Source organism: Bidens hawaiensis, unplaced genomic scaffold, assembly GCF_021521415.1.
Source record: "Bidens hawaiensis isolate Kalapana, Puna unplaced genomic scaffold, B.hawaiensis_p1.1 tig00056008_1, whole genome shotgun sequence".
Lineage (NCBI taxonomy): Eukaryota > Viridiplantae > Streptophyta > Magnoliopsida > Asterales > Asteraceae > Bidens > Bidens hawaiensis.
The window spans coordinates 58257-65200 of record NW_027500101.1 but is presented as its reverse complement, the minus strand read 5'-3'; the positions used below and the strand labels follow the sequence as shown (position 1 = coordinate 65200).

At 35.1% G+C, this 6944-nt stretch overlaps 1 pseudogene; it reads right to left on the bottom strand.

Moving 5' to 3' along the window:
- Window positions 1-4835: 4835 nt before the first annotated feature.
- Window positions 4836-6545, bottom strand: LOC143601291 (anthocyanidin 3-O-glucosyltransferase 2 pseudogene; annotated as a pseudogene).
- Window positions 6546-6944: the final 399 nt, after the last annotated feature.

The window sequence follows — 6944 nt, the reverse complement described above, 5'->3', positions numbered from 1 at the left end:
TTTTATTATTCATATTGATGAACGCATCGCTCTCAATCTCTAGGCTCTGCCGATTTTATTTATGTTCGTGAACACATTAATTTCCTTAATAAATGAACACGAACATAAAATCTCGTTCGGTAAGTGTTTGTGAACCGTTCGTGAAAATATTATTTTCTTAACGAACGAACATGAACGAGGCCTTGTTCATGTTCGTTCGGTTCGTTTACAGCCCCACCTGTCAAGACTAGAGAAGGATTGGATTTTGTTTTGCGGGTTGTTCAGGAACCTAGAAAGGTTAAACCAGTCATGGTTAATACAATCTTGGAATTGGAAACACACGTGATGGAGTCGTTTGCTGATGTCAGCATCCCGCCCAGGTGCGGATTTAGAGTGTAAACGGGTGGTTTCCCGGAAGCCACCCAAGTTTCGAAATAATAGTGTATTGATATATACCTTATAAATTAGAAAGGAACCACTCTGTTTGCCCTAAAAGCATTGGACTAGTTGGTAAGTTGCTTGTTTTGTAAATGGAAGGTCAAGGGTTCGATTCCATGCAGCAGCAGAATTTTTAAATTTTTTTAAAGTAAGCCTTATATCAATTTAAGATTTTATAAAGCACACACCTAATTCATTTGTTAAATATTTAATTGTTTTTGATGTTGTTATTGTTAAGTTATTTGTTAAATTTTAGTTTTAATAATTTGTTAGTTTGTTAGTTTTTGTTAGTTTTTAATTTGTTAGTTTGTAATGAACTTTGCCCGAACCATCGAACGGACCCGAACCTCGAACCGACCCAGAATTTTTAATACCCGATTCTATGAAATTAAAGCAGATAAAAGTAGTGCACCACTTGAAAAAAAATTTTGGATCCGTCACTGATCCTGCCAGTGTACCCCGTGGGACCTATACTCAACCCAGAAGGTCGTTCTTGGTGCCAAGAAACCGTCTGACGAAGATGTCATTTGATGTTGATGTCATTAGGTGGTTAGATGGTTAACCGCATTCATCGATTGTGTTTTTGTATTTTGGGAGTTTGGGAAGTTTTGATGAGGTCTAAGTGAAGGAGATAGCGAACAGTTTAGAGCAGAGTGGCCACCGGTTCGTATGGTCCCTATGTCGACCTCCTCCTGATCAAACATCAAGGGTCCGAGAGAGTATGAGGATTCGAATGAGGTACTTCCGTAAGGGTTTATGGAGTGAACACGTGGAATAGGAAAAGTGATTGGGTGGGCCCCACAGGCGGTGGTGCTGGCTCATGATGCGGTTGGAGGGTTCGTGTCGCAATGTGGATGGAGCTCATTGTTGGAGAGTTTATGGTTCGGTCTGCCATCAGCAACTTGGCCGATGTATGCTGAGCAGCATTTGAATGCATTTGAAATGGTGGAGTTGGGATTCATAGTTGTCAAAAGTGGATATAGCGGGCGCTATAGCGCGCTACGTAGCAATGCGGCTATAGGCTGCTATATGGTAAATATCGATCATTTAGCGGTGGTAGCGTTGTACGGAAATTTTTATTTTTTATTTATTTAATATACGATCATATAAAGTGGTCTTTTGGCTTTTTAGGGTTTTTTTAATTCAAACTTTCTCTCTCCTTTTTCAAACAACCATCGACGGCGATATCAGGCCCTCAATTGGTCTGCTTGCTCCACCAATTAACACAATTGGTCCTCAGTTCAGGTTTTCTTCTTCTTCTTAAATCTTCATCGATTAGGTCTTTAACATCTTAATTTCAAGTTTTTTGTTTTTTTGAAAGGAAACTGAATGAAAATCTAAACGCAAATTCGAAGTAGAGTCAACAAAAAAAAGGACGAACCTTAGGCTTTAATATAATTTGTGCGGGTATATTTAATAGGGTTCTTGACCTGTTCCATCTCACTGCTGAAGTTCGTTTTTACATGATTTTCTTCTAAATTTGGTAGGCTTTAATATAATTTCTGACGGTTTATTTAATGGGGGTTGGACCGTTGGTTTGGTTGGTTCAGTGATCAGAGTATTGAAATTCAATATTTACTGTACACTTTTAGCACTAGTTTAAGTAGTTATTATAACAATTAACAAGTAAAAATAAGAAATTATTTGAGTGTTTATTTAATGAACAAGCTGCTGATCGTTTAAGAGAATGAGATATACCGATCCCGGTTGGAATTACACGACTAAGGTAGATGGGACAAAAAATTCAGTAAGATGCAATGTTTGTCATTCTGTTTCAAGTGTTGGGATTACAAGGCACAAACATCACCCTGCACGGGATTCCTCGGACGTGGCAAGATGTACCAAAGTTCCCGCCGAAGTGAAAAATTTATTCCAAGAGATGTTTGAGAAGAAGAACAAGCAAAAGAAGCAATGAGTAAAATACCACATTTTGATGATGTGGTTGATTTAGAAGAAGATGAAGATAAAATTGAACTCCCTAGTAAATCAAAGGGAAAGAGGTCCGCTTCATCAACCGATGCGACTAATGCTTCTAATAAAAAAGCATAAGGCCCGTTATATTCGGTATTCAAGCCATCTACCACAACCACAACCAGGATATAGTTTCAGAAATGATTTTTTTTCCCTTTTTATTTGTTGTTTGATTTTTTTTATGTTCTTGGTTTTTTAATTTGAATTCGATTACGCCACCTATTCTTGGTTTCTGTATAATTACATGCTGGTTAGAATAAATTCCGTTTTTCATTTAATTTATAAAAACACTAGTTTTTATCTCCCGTATTATAGGAGTTGTTTAAAATTTTCGTTTATAATATTGTGATTGTATTTTTTTTGGATTTTAGCTTATTTATTGTAATAAGTTAATAATATACTTAAAACTATTTTGATTAATTTATGTTGGGTTATTTTCATTTTTTCAAAGAAACGTTGAATGAATTATCTACTTAATTTTTATATGTATTCGTTTATGTTCATTTGTTATAACTTGGATATTATTTTGTGAAACTTTTCATTTAAGTTAAACTTAAAAGAAAAAGAATCGCTAATGTAACTAAATCCATACTTAGAAATTAAATTAGGCTTTGATTACGGGGTTTGTTTTTACATTTTACGTTTCTAATATTTATATATTTTTTTTGTATTTTAATTTTATTTATTGTAAGGAAATTAATAATGTAATTAGGATTTGATAATTAAAGGGTTTCACAAATAAATGAGATGTTATAATCCGTTTAAAAGCTATCTGGGTTTGATGGGACTCATGACCCGCTTATTTGTTTTTATTATAAACTTGTTTCATAATTATAAATAATGTTTTTTTTTTAAATCGGATATTAATTTTTAGTATATCCCTATTATATAGGATTTTCATATCAAATATTTGGTGAGATTAATTTTTAATATAATGAGATGTTATAACTCATTTAATGGCTATCTGGATTTGGTGAGACCTATACCCTTGAATTCATATCAAATGCATGAGAATCCACCATTTACAAATAAAGCAATCTGGTGAATTGAGAGAAAATAGGGAGGTTTCGTTTATATATATTTAAGATGGAGAAAGTGAATATGGGGCTATTAAGCATCTAACCTTACATGTAAAACCATCAAAACTATCGAGTTTTAATTAAAAGTTTTCAAAAACCTGATTTTATTCTTTCTTAATTATGTTTTATCTCCATTAAACTAGCTAATTCAGAGCCACTAATTCTTAATTTAACCCTCATTTAAATTAACAGCCCCTAGTTCTTAATTCATCGAGATGAAAATGAGTAAAAAAAAGTACTTTAACAGCCTTTATCTAAATTGGAAAACAAAAAGTCAAGTCTCCTTTTACTTTTCAGATAAAAAAGTAGAAACCAAAAAATAGATTTGTGATCTCAAATTTCAATTACCACTCACATCATTTTATTATATTTTTAATTATCTTTTTATTCTCGTCATATTAATCTAGTGTTTTATTTCTATTTGTTTTCGTCAACAATGATGAATTAAGAATTGGTCAATTTGCTAATAATGAAGCAGATACATGATCTAGGAAAGGAATAAAAGTAGTTTTTTAGAAACTTTAATAAAACTACGTAGTTTTGATGGTTTCACATGTAAGGTTGGGTGCTTAACAACCCCATATTCACTTTCCACATTTAAGATATATAGGGAAAATTAACGTACAAATTAAATTAACGTGCTAAATGTGAGAACCAGACAATGCAATTATATTTTAAATAGTGTAATTATGTAATTACATCATGGTGTAATTACACTATGTTATCATTGCACTACATTATAATTACACCATGTTGTATATATAATTACATTGCTTGATCCTCACAGTTAGTACGTTAAGTTAATTTGTATTTGATCCAAACCCATTGAGCAAATTGATAATATGTAATGGATAAGATCTGTTCAATTATTATGATTTAGAAAATATATGAGCTTTATTGTAAAAACGTTCATGTCCTTATAAAGCTTCAGAATGCCTCGAGAGATACTGTAGGGGCTTCATCCACCCCTATAATACCCCGATACACTTGAGGTAATAGTAAACTTATTACATACCACAAGGAAGATGTCTCTTTAAACTACTTAGAATCACTTTAAAAAAAACAAATTATTTAAAATAAAAAGAAGCGTCAAGTAAGAAGCAAGAAGTTCAAAATATACAAAGAAAGCCAAAACAAATTACCACCACCAACTAAAGCGAACCGAGATTACACTTACAAAGAAAATTTAATTAAAATAAATTTGCACCTCGAATCCCAGACACCGCTCGCCCGTTCCCTTAGTTTTTAATTTTACAAATTTGTTACTTTTTTTTATTTTTGAAGTGTTAAGAAACGCTTTTGGCCCTTTTGTGTGTATTTGTTTTGTTTCGTGTTTATCCATAGGACAACAAAAATGTACCCAAAGCTCTTATTGGCATTTTTCTAAGTTACACATTCAAAATGGCTACAAGTGGCCACTCAAGGGTTTATCAGACGCAAAAACATCATACGTACATAAACCCAATCAAGAGTTTTCTCCTACAAATTCTTGAATAAGACGACCAACGGATGCATATGACGAACCACCCTCCACCACTGCAGATCTACTCTTCTCACTCATCTCTTTCACTTTTGTTCTAACCTCGTTATCCTCCATCACCCTTCTTATCCCACTTTCTATCTCCTCAGCAGTCACAATGACTGATTTAGCCTTTGGAAAATAAAAGTCGTTCATGTAATCCAACTTTATCTCCACCGCCAATCCTAACTCCACCACCATTTCAAATGCATTGATTTGTTGCTCAGCATACACTGGCCATGCTGCTGATGGCACACCAAACCATAAACTCTCTAACATTGAGTTCCATCCACAGTGCGACACAAACCCTCCAACTGCTTCATGAGCCAGCACTGCTGCCTGTGGGGCCCACCCAATCACTTTTCCTATTCCACGTGTTCGCTCCATAAACCCTTGCGGAAGTACCTCACTCGAATCCTCATACTCTCTCGGGACCCTTGATGTTTGATCTTGTGGCGGTCGGCGTATGGACCATACGAACCGGTAGCCACTCTGCTCTAAACCATGCGCTATTTCCTTCACTTGGATCTCATCAAAACTCCCTAAACTCCCAAAACACAAAAACACAACAGACGAAGTCGGTTGATGATCCAACCACCTAATGACATCATTGTCAAAAGGTTTCCTGGCACCTAAACGACCTTCGAGGTTGAGTATAGGTCCCACTGGATACACCCGCGGGATGCTGGTGTCAGTAGACAACGACTTCAGCGTGTGTGTTTCCAATTCCAAGAGCGTATTAACCATGATTGCTTTAACCTCTTTAAGTTCCCGAACAAACCGCAAAACAAAATCCAATCCTTTTCTAGTCTTGACAGGACTCCAAAACACTTTGGTAGGCACCGGTTTGTTAAAACTTGGAATCAACACCTCGGTATTCGAGTTGCTCAGCTCAATAACATCTTCATTCAAGTCATCATAAAGTGTTTGGATATAAGATATAAAACCAAGAAAACCAGCATTAGAAGTAAAAAACATATAAGCTGGAACATTAAACTCATTAGCCACATCAATCATGGAGGTACAAAACATGTCAACAACAAACCCAACAACCCGACCATAACCCGGTTGACTTTTCAAGTCAACAACAGCATTTCTAACATACTTGCCATGACTTTTGATATATTCATATGCGGAAGTAAATGGAGCTTCGGGGTCATGAACCGGTGGGGTTTCATCTTGAGGGAGTTGAATAAAGGATATGCGATCATTGATGGTGTTTTTAGCTAATGACTCTATGCAAGGGTCGATATCCTGGCCCGAATCCAGGCCAGGAGGCTTGATGACAAGGATAGTTATGAAGAGGCGTTGGTCTCGACTCACAAGTAGTTTTGCTATCTCGATGGTTGATATGATGTGACCAACCCCAGGGGACGGAATGAATATAAGCTCTGCAGCTCTATTAGCCATGTTTGTTTTGGTTCATGAATGGTTTTCTTTGGATTCTTATCATGCATCTATATACCAATTAGCTGATGTCATTGCATTGCTGGCGAAAATCACATGAAATGTAACGCCCATGTGTGTCATTAGAGGGGTTGTCTGTATCAAAGTAACACAAAAAAAATGTGTTACGTCTCTTACAAAATTTTGACTTTTAGAAAACGTAAATGATTTTATTCCCATTTGTTAAATTCACAAATTATCCAAACCTTTATAAAAAAGAAAATATTTCAATAATATAAATCTTCGAATAGAACAATTTACAAAATTCTATGCATTTAAAATATGTTTTGACCGACTTTTAACCCATTTGGGTTATTAACCTGTCTTTAGAAACACTTTTCTTTTGCATTTGATCGTTAAAAAAAACACAACCTAATTGACCCACTTATAAGTAAGACTGTAGACGAGCCAAGCTTTTCGTGAGCTACTTAAGATCGGCAATTGCAAAAAGTGTGACTTGATTACATTTAAATAAGGTTTTCCCTTTATTAACATAATGTCTGTTAGGGTTG